The 8,164-nt window shown below is 39.6% G+C and overlaps 1 pseudogene; it reads left to right on the top strand.

The window, feature by feature from the left end:
- Nucleotides 1–7,221: 7,221 nt before the first annotated feature.
- On the top strand, nucleotides 7,222–7,778 carry LOC108537226 (ferritin heavy polypeptide-like 17; annotated as a pseudogene).
- The last annotated feature ends 386 nt before the right edge of the window (nucleotides 7,779–8,164 follow it).

Here is an 8,164-nt window from a genome sequence, read left to right as displayed (position 1 = left end):
CCCCTCAAAGTCATCCATAAAGGCTGGGATCACCTTCTCTCATACTCCTATTAATAATATTTTGACCTTCTCCCATGAATCATGAATGTTCTTAATGACAGCTATAATGGTAAATTATTTCCAGAAAGTTTTCAATCTTCTTTGCCCAGTTCTATCAGAGGAATCACTTTCCATTGCAGCTATGGCCTTACAAAACACATTAAGAAGCATTTCTTAAATAATAAGACAAATAATAAACAAAATTGCTCCTTGATTCACAGGGTGCAGAATGGATGGTGTGTTAGTAGGCATAAAAACAACATTAACCTACTTGTACATCTCCATCAGAGAGCTCTGGGTGACCTGGTATACTGTCAACAAGCAGTAATATTCTGAAAGAAATCTGTTTTTCTGAGTACTAGATCTCAACAGTGGGCTTAAAATAGTCAGTGAACAGATGTGCTACTACCCAGGGTTTGTTATTCCATTTATAGAGCACTGGGAGGTTATATTTCATATAATTCTTAAGGGGCCTAGGAGTTTTGGAATAGTAAATGAGCACTGGCTTCCACTTAAAGTCATCAGCTACATTAGCTCTTCACAACAGAGGTAGTCTGTCCATTGAAGCTTTGAAATCAAGCATTAACTTCTTCTCTCTAGATATGTCATAGATGACATCTTTTTCCAGTATAAGGCTGTTTTATCTGTATCATAAATCTGTTGTTTACTATAACTGTCTTCATCAGTTATCTTAGTTAAATCTTCGGATAATTTGCTGCAGCTTCTGCATCAGCACTTGCTGCCTCATCTTGCACTTATAAAGACGGCTTCTTCCTTAAATCTTATACATCAACCTCTGCTAGCTTCCAACTTTCCTTCTGCTGCTTTCTTACCTCTCTCTCTTCACAAAATTGATGAGATTTAGGACCTTGCTCTGGATTAGGCTTTGGCTTAAGAGCACATTGTGGCTGGTTTTGATATTCTATTGAGACCACTCAAACTTTCTGCATATCAGCAATAAGGCTGTTTCACTTTCTTATCATTGCTGTATTCACTAGAGTAGCACTTTTAATTTCCTTCAAGTACCTTTCCTTTGAATTCACAACTTGGCTAACTGTTTGGCACAAGAGACCTAGCTTTTGGACTATATCAGCTTTTGACTTGCCTTCCTCACTAAGCTTAATAATGTCTTAACTTTTTATTTAAAGTGAGAGACATGTGACTCTTCTTTTCACTTGAATACTTAGAGGCCATTGTGGGGTTATTAATTGGCCTAATTTCAATATGTGTCTCAGAAAATAGGGAGGCCCTATGGGAGGGAGAGAGATGGGGGAATGGTTAATTAGTGGAGCAGTCAGAACAGATACAACATTTATTGATTAAGTTCGCATCTTATATGGACATGGTTCATGGTGTCGCAAAACAATTACAATAGTAATATAAAAGATCACAGATCACCATAACAAATATAATAATAATAAAAAGGTTTGAAATACTGTGAGAAATGTCAAAATATGACAGACAGGAAGTGAGCACATGCTATTGGAAAAATGGTGCCAAGAGACGTGCTCAGTGCAGGTTTGCCACAGTCAATTTGTGTAAAACACAATGTCTGCAAAGCACAATAAAGTGAAGCAAAATAAAGCAGGGTGTGCCTGTAGATTTATGGAAGAGAAGGAGGAAGAGATGTAATAAAGAATGGTGTAACAAACACAGAAAGGAAAGAAGCCATGGTGGAAAAGAAACATTTTGATCACATTAATCCAGTGTGATACCCTCCAACTTAATCACACTCAATCTTAGCTATTGCTTAACGTGAAGAAATATGTTTGCAAAATCAGAGTCAATAGTAAGCCCTCTTTTGTTTATTAGAAATGGCAAATCCCAGTAAAATATGCTTTCTTGGAGAAATTATGTGAGTTTCTCAACACTGTAATTACCCACATTGGTATCAGTTGTCATACAGGCAAACAGGAGCAGTGTTTAATCTATTTGGATTTTTAACACCAGTGAGACTTCAGAAAACAATCTGACCTCCAATCTGTAGTTTATAGAAAGCAAAGGAGTTTAGGAGAGCCTGATATATAATTGTATTTGTGTAGCCTCTTAAAGTTTTGAAAGCCCATTCATCTTTGCATAATTATTTTTTCTTTTTGATGCTAACGGCATAAAGATTTAAAAAATATTATTTCCATTTTATAGCTGAGAAACCTTCAAATAACTGTGTTATCTAATGTTAAGAGTGAGGTCTAGAGTTAAAGTCTTCTAACTTTTTTTCCCTCATGATGAAGTGACACTTTGATAATCGTGTCTTATTTCCATACTGACATTCAGCAATTTTATGAACAAAGAAATATTCACTTTGAAACCTTGGGTTCCAACCACTGAAACGAGGGTAGGAACACTTGCGCTGGGGCCTCTAATAAAGGAAACATAAATATATGCCTTCATGTTTCTTGAAGTAGTTATAGTCTGATTTTCTATCTTGGCCTGACATAGTATTTACAGTTTTGTCAGTTGTGTAGCAGAAGTGGTGATAAATTCAGCTCTGGAAGGATGTAAAAGCCAGAAACCAAATGGAATTGGATTCCATGGGCAGTGATACCCCTGCCATGCACTCCTAATCTCTGATCATTTAAACAGAGATTGAGGATATTGACCTCTTTTCATTCTATCATTAGAGTAACTACGGAATCTTTAGTGTGTGTAATAAAACTATGCCTTTAAGTAAGAAAATTTACAACATCATTCAACAAATATTTGCATCACGAAGAAGTTGACAACACATGAAGTAATTGAAAGATAATGAAGTAGCCAATTCTGTAGTTTATAATTTAACAAAAGTGAAATCTGTGAGATTCTTAATAATTTACTTTGCTGATTCCTTTTTTTTTTGGTCCAGGAACACAGCACTTAACTTTTGAATAACATTACATCCCACAAAAGAAATAAAGTATCATATCTCAGCCTTCCTAACAATTTGAGGGAAAAGCATTTTGTATTCATAACAATCCTAGTGAAAACAAACACTTTAATTATTAAACATTGCTAACTAGATTCACCATATTCATATTAAAATTGCTTTAAATGAGTATATGTTTGGGTGTTGAAAATAGGTTAGAGTAGGCTGTAGCAAATTTTCTCTGCTAAAATTTCCTTTAGTTGTGTATGTCCATATAATCCTCTACTTTAGGCCAGCCGTCCCCTAAAGCTGATAGTACTCTCCATAATACTGTAATAATCTATTGAACCACAGTGTCACAAGTTGTTGTTGAGTGGCATAAATATATAGGACTTAAAATCACTCCTTAAGGGCAATTGTGATCTAACTGTATACCAAGCACATGTCTATTGTACATCAGAGAGGCACAGTGAAACCTGATTTCTTTCCACCCTAAAATAGATAATTAGCCAGAGAAAATAAGGGGTTCAGTCATTTAATACAATGAAAAGAGCTTTATTTCTATCATTTTCAGGAGCCAGTCCCCATGTATATATGTGGAAGTTGAAGAGTTCCTTATGAGAACACAATACCCCATCAAAGGTGGAAGTGATAGGTTTTATTTATTCATTTTATTTTATTTTATTATTTTTTTTTTTTTTTTGAGATGGAGTCTCGCTCTGTCGCCCAGGCTGGAGTGCAATGGCCGGATCTCAGCTCACTGCAAGCTCCTCCCCCCGGGTTTACAGCCATTCTCCTGCCTCAGCCACCGAGTAGCTGGGACTACAGGCGCCCGCCACCTCGCCCGGCTAGTTTTTTGTATTTTTTAGTAGAGACGGGGTTTCACCGTGTTAGCCAGGATGGTCTCGATCTCCTGACCTTGTGATCCGCCCATCTCGGCCTCCCAAAGTGCTGGGATTACAGGCGTGAGCCACCGCGCCCGGCCTTTTATTATTCAATAAATGCTAGGAGATACCAGCCTAATTCTCATATAATAAACACATTTGATAAATGAAGGTAAGAATGAATATTATTGTAGACATGTAGCAGGGTAGGGTAATGTGGGGAAAAGAAAGAGAGATCAGACTGTTACTGTGTCTATATAGAAAGAAGTAGACATAAGAGACTCCATTTTGTTCTGTACTTAGAAAATTCATCTGCCTTAAGATGCTGTTAATCTGTAACCCTACCCCAACCCAGTGCTTGCAGAGACATGTGCTGTGTTTCTCAAGGTTTAATGGATTTAGGGCTATGCAGGATGTACTTTGTTAAACAAGTGCTTGAAGGCAGTGTGCTTGTTAAAAGTCATCACCATTCTCTAATCTCAAGTACCCAGGGACACAAACACTGCGGAAGGCGGCAGGGACCTCTGCTTAGGAAAGCCAGGTGTTGTCCAAGGTTTCTCTCTGTGATAGTATGAAATATGGCCTCGTGGGAAAGGAAAGACCTGACCGTCCCCAGCCCGACACCCGTAAAGGTTCTCTGTTGAGGAGGATTAGTAAAAGAGGAAGGCCTCTTTGCAGTTGAGATAGAGGAAGGCATCTGTTTCCTGCTCCTCTCTGGGCAATGGAATGTCTCGTTGTAAAACCCGATTGTATGCTCTATTTACTGAGATAGGAGAAAACCGCCTTAGGACAGGAGGTGAGACGTGCTAGTGGCCGCGCTGCTCTTTAATGCACGGAAATGTTTGTGGAGATGTTTGTATACATGCACATCAAGGCACAGCACCTTTCCTTAAACTTATTTATGACACAGAGATCTTTGTTCACATGTTTTCCTGCTGACTCTCTCCCCACTATTACCCTATTGTCCTGCCACATCCCCTTCTCTGAGATGGTAAAATAATGATCAGTAAATACTGAGGGAACTCAGAGACCGGTGCTGGTATGGGTCCTCCATATGCTGAGCGCTGGTTCCCTGGGCCCACTTTTCTTTCTCTATACTTTGTCTCTGTGTCTCTTTCTTTTCTCAAGTCTCTCGTTACAACTGACCAGAAACACCCACAGGTGTGGAGGGGCTGGTCCCCTTCAGGGTAAGGGTAGGAAGGTATCAGCCCAACTATGTAAACACCAGAGAAGAAAAATTTAGAATTGTTTATTGTCTTTTAAATTCATAACTTAGGTTTGGGCCCTTGTAAGCTCTAGCTTGCCAATGAATTAAGTATTTGTTTAAAATAGTCATAATGCATGCTTCTTCTCCAGTTCTTTGCCATGTGAGCTGTTGGCAGTTACATGTGATTTTAATTTTACCTTCTTAATCAGACTTTATTTCTGGTGTCCACAGGGAAGTAACAAACTTCTAAAAGATCACTCAAACCCACTATACATTGCATATTTGATTCCTTCATTTCCTCAAATAAAAACAAATTCAGCTTTGTGAACTATCAAATTTTTCAAAATAAAGTACAGAATGCCAGTACCAGTATTTAGTGGCTCTGTATTCAACAGACTAAAGTTAGATATACTACTCTTTAAATAATTTAAAACAGTATCTACTACTATACTACTATATTAAAATAAAATAAAACAATTTAAAATAAGATACACTTCTGACATCATCCTTATGAAGCCTATAGAAGAGAAAGATCTGCAATAGAAACAAACATAATCTAAGGATCCTGACCTTAAGAAGTTTACAATTTTGGCAGAGAAACAAGACAGACATACTCAAAACTAAATAATAATTCAGGACAACAATATAAAAAATGTCTATATAAGTTTATCCTTTTTATAAGCTACTTTTTGAAGTTTGTCACTTTGTCAGACTAATCTTTGGGATTTATTGATTGCAAAAGCTATTCATATTTTAGGATTGCATTTTCTAACACTTCCAACAGAAATAACATAAAGGAGATTTTAGTGATTAGCTGAAAATAAAAAAAGGACAGAGTAAGAGGAAAGAAAATAAAGGTATTATATTTGCCTTTTGGAATTATAACATAAGAGTCTAAAGTTAAAAAACTAAGGTGAGCATTTATATAATGATTAGACAACTTTCTCAGGGACAGCCTACTTTTAAAAATAATAGCTATCACACATGGATTGCAATCATTAAACTAAGTGCTGTATAAGCCTCATGTTTAATGCATCATCTAATTTATTACTTAAAACTCATTATTGGTACTATTCTTCCTAGGAGTAAAACACTCATGCAAGTTCACACAACTTGAAATAGGTGAAGTCAAACTTCCAGCTGAGATCTATTTGACACAGAATCCAATGTCTCTCTTCCTTCCTAAGAAGGGAATAAAAAACGCTTATTGCATTTGTTCTGTATCTACATACCTTTAATGAAGTAGCAGTATGCTGAAAATATAGATCAAGAACTGCCTAAATTCACAACGCTAATATGACTCATTTCATAGAACCTAAAAGAAGGATTAAATTTAAAAAGGCTTACTGAGTGGCAATGGAAGTAAAGGAAGTTGAAAGTGTTGTGCTTTCTCTAAGAATTCACTCAAGGCTTTTAAGTCTGTACTTACCCAAGAAGAGGAAATTTGCAATTTAGGTGAAAGGGGTGAGCAAATCTAGCATGTCAGGGAAGAGATCTTGGAATTGTACATTTGGGGATCCAGACAGGACGACTTGAAAAAAAAGTGTTTCTAGGATGCTGCTGAAAGATTAAGATACGGGAGAGAAAAAGGAGTGAAGAACAAGTTCAAAGAGTGAGAAACATGGAAAGGTGGAAAGGCTCACTGTTTGATATTTTGGAGGGGGTGCTCTGCTGCCAGAGAAGTGGGAACTTGACCATGAGTAGAGAGAGAAAAATGAAGGTTGCTAAAGTTAATAAGGTCTAGGCAGTGAGTAAGGAGGTTATGGGAAGTGTCATTAGTATGGATGCTGAAGTCACTGAGGATATTTGCCATTCAAATAAAGCTTTGTGATATTAAGTGTAACTAATGACATCACAAAAAGCAGTACATTTGATAAAACAATCACATTTTGACAATATTGTAGTAAGTTTCTTTAAGAAATCAACCAGGTGATTCACTCAAAGTGGTTGCACTTATATTCATAAATAACTTTAAAAATACTTTATAGGTAAAAAGGTCAGGTTAAAGTCCAGTCGCCAAGGTTTTAGGTGGAACTTATGGAACTCGGTGCTGGAGCCGCACATCTCGCCCCTGAAGTCTGTTCCTCATTCAAACCAACCAGCCCCGAAGCATCCCCCTTCCCTCATAACAGTCTGCACTGCCCACTTCCGGTTCGGTCACACACCCGCCATTCACCATCTGCCATTCCTCACCACCGCTGCCGCTGCCTGCGCTACTGCCTTTGCCTGTGTGCTCGCGGTCTGCGCTGCCTGCGATGGCCACTGCCCCGCTGTCGCAGGTGTGCTACAACTACCACACCAACTGCGAGGCCGCCGTCAACAGCCACATCGACCTGGAGCTCCACGCCTCCTATGTGTACCTGTCCATGGCTTTCTACTTTGAACGAGACGACATGGCCCTGGAGCACTTTGGCCGCTACTTCCTGCACCAGTCAGACGAGAAGATGGAGCATGCGCAGGAACTGATGAGGCTGCAGAACCAGCTCAGTGGCCGCATCTGCCTTCATGACATCAGGGAGCCAAAGCACTAAGGCTGGGAGAGCAGGCTCGAGGCCATGGATTGTGCCTTCCACCTGGAGAAGAGCGTCAACTACAGCCTCCTGGCGCTGCACCAGCTGGCCGTAGAGAAGGGCGAGCCCAGCTGTGCGACTTCCTGGAGAGCCACTACCTACACCAACAGGTCAAGACCATCGAAGAGCTGGGTGGCTATGTGAGCAACCTGGGGAAGATGTGGACCCCGGAAGCCAGCCTGGCTGAGAACCTGTTTAACAAGCTCTCCCTGAGTCACAGTGAGAAAGAGACCTGAGCCCAGACAGGCCCCACAGCCACGAGGTGCCTTTTCCGGGTCGGGCCACCAGGCGGGGCGTGCATGTTGCCCTTTCAGAATATTCTCTTCAGTTTTTTCCTTTCAGTTTTACCATTGTTGGCAATAAAGTTATCTGGTTCTCAAAGCAATGAAGGTGTCCAGTTGAGGCGTGCCTACAAAACTCTCTCCTTTTACGAACTAGGGCAAATCCCCATGCAAGTTTTAAAGGGTGTCCAGCAGTCTCTACACCCAGGGTTGCTCCATCTGCATGCAGCTCAGGGTCTCTAAGGATGGAGGTGGAAGGTATTCTGTGAGTCCCTGTAAAACACATCAATCTTTTCTTTCTAAACTATGTGGATATATGGGGTAGGGAGGGTGGGATGGGT

The sequence above is a fragment of the Rhinopithecus bieti genome, unplaced genomic scaffold (assembly GCF_001698545.2).
Source record: "Rhinopithecus bieti isolate Rb0 unplaced genomic scaffold, ASM169854v2 scaffold_15129, whole genome shotgun sequence".
Lineage (NCBI taxonomy): Eukaryota > Metazoa > Chordata > Mammalia > Primates > Cercopithecidae > Rhinopithecus > Rhinopithecus bieti.
Note: the sequence above shows the minus strand (reverse complement) of the source record. Positions and strands in the feature narration are given on the sequence as shown.